This window comes from Aotus nancymaae, unplaced genomic scaffold (genome assembly GCF_030222135.1).
Source record: "Aotus nancymaae isolate 86718 unplaced genomic scaffold, 86718_ANA_hifiasm-v0.15.2.pri h1tg000058l, whole genome shotgun sequence".
NCBI lineage: Eukaryota > Metazoa > Chordata > Mammalia > Primates > Aotidae > Aotus > Aotus nancymaae.
Window position 1 is genome coordinate 41,108,901 of NW_026988472.1, and position 7,039 is coordinate 41,115,939.

Consider the following 7,039-nt stretch of genomic DNA (forward strand, 5'->3'; position numbering starts at 1 on the left):
CTGTGTGTGTGTGTGTGTGTGCACGTGTGCATGTGTCAGAGAGAAAAAAAGAGAGAGAGGAGGGAGGGAAGGAGGAAAGGAGAGAGGAAGATGGATGGGGCTGAGATGGTGATGAAAAGGGGAGAGACTGAGCATGGGACAGAGTAACAGGCTAGCACCTCCCCATTTCTGTGTTACCTACAAAACCGCAGCCTTAGTAGGGTAAATTTACCTGAGAACTTCAGCCTGTCTCCCAGGCTGAGTCTAGCACTCAGCCTCCTGGGGGAGGTCCGGGGAGCAGGGTCTCAGGTGTGCCCCAGGGGTGGTGGAAGATAGCAGCATCTCCAGCTGGAGGAGACCTACTAATTAGGCGAGACCTGAGCTGTCACCTCCTCTGACACTTCAGCCCATGCTGATCACCACCAGGTGCACTACTCTGGGACCCGCCTCTCACTCACCTCACTCCTGGTGGGGAAGCAAATCCCATGTGGCTTCCTCCCGTGCCTAATTCTGGGTGGGGGACCAGCCTACACCATCCTACCCTTTCAGGACCCCAGGAGGCTGGACCCCAGTGCACTCTGCCCTCCCGCTTTCCCAGTTCAACACAGTCTGCAGCCTCAAATCCAGATCGCAGAGGCTCAAGCTACAGTGACCTAACTGGATTCTGCATCTTGACGTTTCCATGCCGAGAAAGCAAACAGGAAAGGTGTCCTTCAAACACTCTAGTCAAAGCTTCCCCTCAGACCACTGCAGAAAGCTCAGCTTCTCAGACCTCAGGCAAGCTTGAAAGTACTTTCCTCCACCATTTTTTTTTAATATATATTTTATTGCACTTTAGGTTCTGGGATACATGTGCAGAACGTGCAGGATTGTTGCATAGGTACATACATGGCAACGTGGTTTGCTGCCTCCATTCCCCTGTCACCTATATCTGGCATTTCTCCCCACGCTATCCCTCCCCAACCACCCTACCCCCTGCTGTCCCTCACCTATTCCCCCACAACAGACACCAGTGTGTGATGCTCCCTTCCCTGTGTCCGTGTGTACTTATTGTTCAACACCCACCTATGAGTGAGAACATGTGGTGTTTGATTTTCTGTTCTTGTGTCAGTTTGCTGAGAATGATGGTTTCCAGTTTCATCCATGTCCCTACAAAGGACATGAACTCATCGTTTTTTATGGTTGCATAGTATTCCATGGTGTATATGTGCCACATTTTCCTTGTTCAGTCTATCATCGATGGGCATCTGGGTTGGTTCCAGGTATTTGCTATTTTAAACAGTGCCGCAGTGAACATATGTATGCATGTGTCTTTATAATAGAATGATTTATAATCCTTTGGATGTATACCCAGTAATGGGATTGCTGGGCCAAATGGAATTTCTATTTCTAGGTCCTTGAGGAATCGCCACACTGTCTTCCACAATGGTTGAACTAATTTACACTCCCACCAACAGTATTAAAGTGTTACTATTTCTCCACATCCTCTCCAGCATCTGTTGTCTCCAGATTTTTTAATGATCGCCATTCTAACTGGTGTGAGGTGGTATCTCAATGTGGCTTTGATTTGCATTTCTCTAATGACCAGAGATGATGAACATTTTTTCACATGTTTGTTGGCCTCAGATATGTCTTCTTTGGAAAAGTGTCTATTCATATCCTTCGCCCACTTTTGAATGGGGTTGTTTGTTTTTTTCTTGTAAATCTGTTTTAGTTATTTGTAGATTCTGGATATTAGCCCTTTGTCAGATGGGTAGATTACAAAAAACTTTTCCCATTCTGTTGGTTGCAGGTTCATTCTAATGATTGTTTCTTTTGCTGTACAGAAGTTCTGGAGTTTAATTAGATCCCATTTGTCTGTTTTGGCTTTTGTTGCCAGTGCTTTTGGTGTTTTAGTCATGAAGTCCTTGCCTATGCCTATGTCCTGAATGGTTTTACCTAGGCTTTCTTCTAGGGTTTTTATGGTGTTAGGTCTTATGTTTAAGTCTTTAATCCAATTGGAGTTAATTTTAGTGTAAGGTGTCAGGAAGGGGTCCAGTTTCTGCTTTCTGCACATGGCTAGCCAGTTTTCCCAACACCATTTATTAAACAGGGAATCCTTTCCCCATTGCTTGTTTTTGTCAGGTTTATCAAAGATGAGATGGTTGTCGACGTGTGGCGTTGCCTCCGAGGCCTCTGTTCTGTTCCATTGGTCTATATCTCTGTTTTGGTACCAGTACCATGCTGTTTTGATTACTGTAGCCTCGTAGTATAGTTTGAAGTCAGGTAGTGTGATGCCTCCAGCTTTGTTCTTTTTTGCTTAGGATTGTCTTGGCTATGTGGGCTCTCTTTTGGTTCCATATGAAATTTAAGATGGCTTTTTCCAGTTCTGTGAAGAATGTCATAGGTAGCTTGATGGGGATAGCATGAATCTATAACTTACCTTGGGCAGTATGACCATTTTCACAATACTGATTCTTCCTAACCATGAGCATGGAATGTTTTTCCATCTGTCTGTGTCCTCTCATTTCTTTGAGCAGTGGTTTGTAGTTCTCCTTGAAGAAGTCCTTTACATCCTTTGTTAGTTGAATTGTAAATTGTGAATTCAACTAACGTATTGTGAATGGCAATTCGTTCTTGATTTGGCTCGCTTTTAGTCTGTTATTGGTATATAGGAATGCTTGTGATTTCTGCACATTGATTTTGTATCCTGAGACTTTGCTGAAGTTGCTTATCAGTTTAAGGAGATTTTGGGCTGAGACAATGGAGTCTTCTAAATATACAATCATGTCATCTGCAAATAGAGACAATTTGACTTCCTCCTTTCCTAATTGAATACCCTTTATTTCTTTTTCTTGCCTGATTGCTCTGGCTAGAACTTCCAATACTCTATTGAATAGGAGTGGTGAGAGAGGGCATCCTTGTCTAGTACTAGATGTCAAAGGGAATGCTTCCAGTTTTTGCCCATTCAGTATGATATTGGCTGTGGGTTTGTCATAAATAGCTTTTATTATTTTGAGATACATTCCATCTATACCTAGTGTATTGAGAGTTTTTAGCATAAAGGCTGTTGAATTTTGTCCAAGGCCTTCTCTGCATCTATTGAGATAATCATGTGGTTTTTGTCTTTGGTTCTGTCTATGTGGTGGATTATGTTTATGGACTTGTGAATGTTGAACCAGGCTTGCATCCCCAGGATGAAGCCTACTTGATCGTGATGGAAAAGCTTTTTGATGTGCTGTTGCAACTGGTTTGCCAGTATTTTATTGAACATTTTTGCATCTATGTTCATCATGGATATTGGCCTGAAGATTTCTTTTTTTGGTGAGTCTCTGCCGGGTTTTGGTATCAGGATGATGTTGGTCTCATAAAATGATTTGGGAAGGATTCCTTCTTTTTGGATTGTTTGGAATAGTTTCAGAAGGAGTGGTACCAGCTCCTCTTTGTATGTCTGGTAGAATTCGGCTGTGAACCCATCTGGACCTGGGCTTTTTTTGGTTGGTAGGCTATTAATTGCTGCCTCAACTTCAGCCCTTGTTATTGGTCTATTCAGGGTTTCAACTTCTTCCTGGTTTAGGCTTGGGAGGATGCAAGTGTCCAGGAATTTATCCATTTCTTCCAGGTTTACTGGTTTATGTGCATAGAGTTGTTTGTAGTAATCTCTGATGGTGGCTTGTATTTCTGTGGAATCTGTGGTGATATCCCCTTTATCATTTTTTATTGCATCTATTTGATTATTCTCTCTTTTCTTTTTTACTAATCTGGTTAGCAGTCTGTCTATTTTGTTGATCTTTTCGAAAAAACCAGCTCCTGGATTTATTGTTGTTTTGAAGGGTTTTTTGTGTCTCTATCTCCCTTAGTTCTGCTCTGATCTTAGTTATTTCTAGTCTTCTTCTACTTTTGAGGGTTTTTTTTTTATCTTGCTCCTCTAGCTCTTTCAATTTTGATGATAGGGTGTCGATTTTAGATCTTTCCTTGCTTCTCATGTGGGCATTTATTGCTATAAATTTCCTTCTAGACACTGCTTTAAATATGTCCCAGAGATTCTGGTATGTTGTGTCTTCGTTCTTATTGGTTTCAAAGAACATCTTTTTTTCTGCCTTCATTTCATTGTTTATCCAGTCAACATTCAGGAGCCAGTTGTTCAGTTTCCATGAAGTTGTGCAGTTCTGAGTTAGTGTCTTAATCCTGAGTTCTAATTTGATTGCACTGTGGTCTGAGAGACTGTTTGTTATGATTTCCATTCTTTTGCATTTACTGAGAAGCGATTTACTTCCAATTATGTGGTCAGTTTTAGAGTAAGCACGATGTGGTGCTGAGAAGAATGTATATTCTGTGGATTTGGGGTGGAGAGCTCTATAGATGTCTATTAGGTGTGCTTGGTCCAGGTCTGAGTTCAAGTCCTGGATATCCTTGTTAATTTTCTGTCTCATTGATCTGTCTAATATTGATAGTGGAGAGTTAAAGCCTCCCTCTATTATTGTGTGGGAGTCTAAGTCTCTTTGTAGGTCGTTAAGAATTTGCTTAATGTATCTGGGTGCTCCTGTATTGGGAGCACCTATCTGGGTGCTCCTCTATTTAGGATCATTAGCTCTTCTTGTTGCATTGATCCTTTTATCATTATGTAATGCCCTTCTTTGTCTCTTTTGATCTTTGTTGGTTTACAGTCTGTTTTATCAGAGACTAGGATTGCAACTCCTGCTTTGTTTTGCTCTCCATTTGCTTAGTAAATCTTCCTCCATCCCTTTATTTTGATTCTATGTGAGTCCTTGCACAGGAGATGGGTTTCCTGGATACAGCATACTGATGGGTTTTGACTTTTTATCCAATTTGCCAGTCGATGTCTTTTGATTGGGGCATTTAGCCCATTTACATTTAAGGTTAATATTGTTATGTGTGAATTTTATCATGCCATTTTCATGCTAGCTGGTTGTTTTCCCTGTTAGTTGATGCAGTTTCTTCATTGTGTCGATGCTCTTTACCATTTGGTACGTTTTTTGAGTGGCTGGTATTCGTTGTTCCTTTCCACGTTTAGTGCTTCTTTCAGGAGCTCTTGTAAGGCAGGCCTGGTGGTGATGAAGTCTCTCAGCAATTGCTTGTTTGTAAATGATTTTATTTCTCCTTCACTTATGAAGCTTAGTTTGGCTGGTTATGAGATTCTAGATTGAAAGTTCTTTTCTTTAAGGATGTTGAATATTGGCCCCCACTCTCTTCTGGCTTGTAGGGTTTCTGCCAAGAGATCTGCTGTGAGTCTGATGGGCTTCCCTTTGTGGGTAACCCGACCTTTGTCTCTGGCTGCCCTTAGCATTTTCTCCTTCATTTCAACCCTGGTGAATCTGACGATTATGTGCCTTGGGGTTGCTCTTCTTGAGGAATATCTTTGTGGTGTTCTCTGTATTTCCTGGACTTTAATGTTGGCCTGCCTTGCTAGGTTGGGGAAGTTCTCCTGGATAGTATCCTGAAGAGTGTTTTCCAGCTTGGATTCATTCTCTGCATCACATTCAGGTACACCTATCAAACATAGATTAGGTCTTTTCACATAATCTCATAATTCTTGGAGGCTTTGTTCATTTCTTTTTGCTCTTTTTTCTCTATTCTTGCCTTCTCACTTTATTTCATTGAGTTGATCTTCATTCTCTGATATCCTTTCTTCTGCTTGGTTGATTTGGCTATTGAAACTTGGGTATGCTTCATGAAGCTCTTGTGTTTTTTTTAGCTCCATCAATTCATTTTTATTCTTCTCTATTCTCGTTAGCATTTCGTCAAACCTTTTTTCAAGGTTCTTAGTTTCTTTGTATTGGGTTACAACATGTTCTTTTAGCTCAGAGAAGTTTGTTATTACTCACCTTCTGAAGCCTGTTTCTGTCAATTCATCAGACTCATTCTCCATCTAGCTTTGTTCCCTTGCTGGTGAGGAGTTGTGATCCCTTGGAGGAGGAGAGGCATTCTGGTTTTGGGTGTTTTCATCCTTTTTGCACTGGTTTCTTCCCATCTTTGTGGATTTATCTACCTGTGGTCTTTGTAGTTGGTGACTTTCAGATGAGGTCTCTGAGTGGACGTCCTTTTTGTTGATGTTGAAGTTATTTCTTTCTGTTTTTCAGTTTTCCTTCTAACAGGCCCTCTGCTATAGGACTGCTGGAGGTCCACTCCAGACCCTGCTTCCCTGGGGATCACCTGCAGCGGCTGCAGAACATTAAGGGTTGCTTCCAATTTCTTCTTCTGTTATCTTCATCCCAGAAGGATACCCGCCAGATGTCAGCTTGAGCTCTCCTTTATGAGGTGTCTCTTTGGATATACAGGAGTCAGGGAGCTGCTTGAGGAGACAGTCTGTTCCTTATAGGAGCTCAAATGCTGTGCTGGGAGCTCCGTTCTTCCATTCAGAGCTGCTGAGCAGGTATGTTTAAGTCTGCTGCAGCAGAACTCATAACTGCCTTTTTTTCCCCAGGTGCTCTCTCCTGGGAAGGTGGGCCTTTATTTATAAGTTCCTGATGTGCTGCTGCCTTTTTTCAGAGATGCCCTGCCCAGCAAGAGGTAACCTAGGCACAGTCTACCATCAGAGGTGTTGCTGAGCTGCTGTGGGCTCTGCCCAGCTGCTGTGTGAACTTCCTCGTGGTTTTGTTTATAGAGGTATAGTTAGAACTGCCTTGGTAATGACAGTCTGCCTCAATAATGGCCAACTGCCTCTGTAATGGCGGACTGCCTCAGTAATGGCAGACTGCCTCGGTAATGGCGGACTGCCTAGGTAATGGCGGACTGCCTCAGTAATGGCAGATTGCCTTGGTAATGGCGGACTGCCTCGGTAATGGTGGACTGCCTCGCTAATGGCTGACACCCTTCCCCCCAGACAGCTGGACCATTCCAGGTCCAGCAGTGCTTGCTGCAAAACTCTCAGTCCTGAGCGTTTCAGATTGCTGGTCTTTGTGGGGGTGGGACCCCCCCAAGCCAGATCACCTGGCTCCCTGTTTCAGTTTCCTTTTTATCAGTTGAATGGGTGGCTCTGTCTCCCAGGTGTTCCAGGCGCCAGTTGAAACGGCTGCCCAGATTTGTGTGTGAGTTTTTGTATGGAGACTCACTGCGCCGG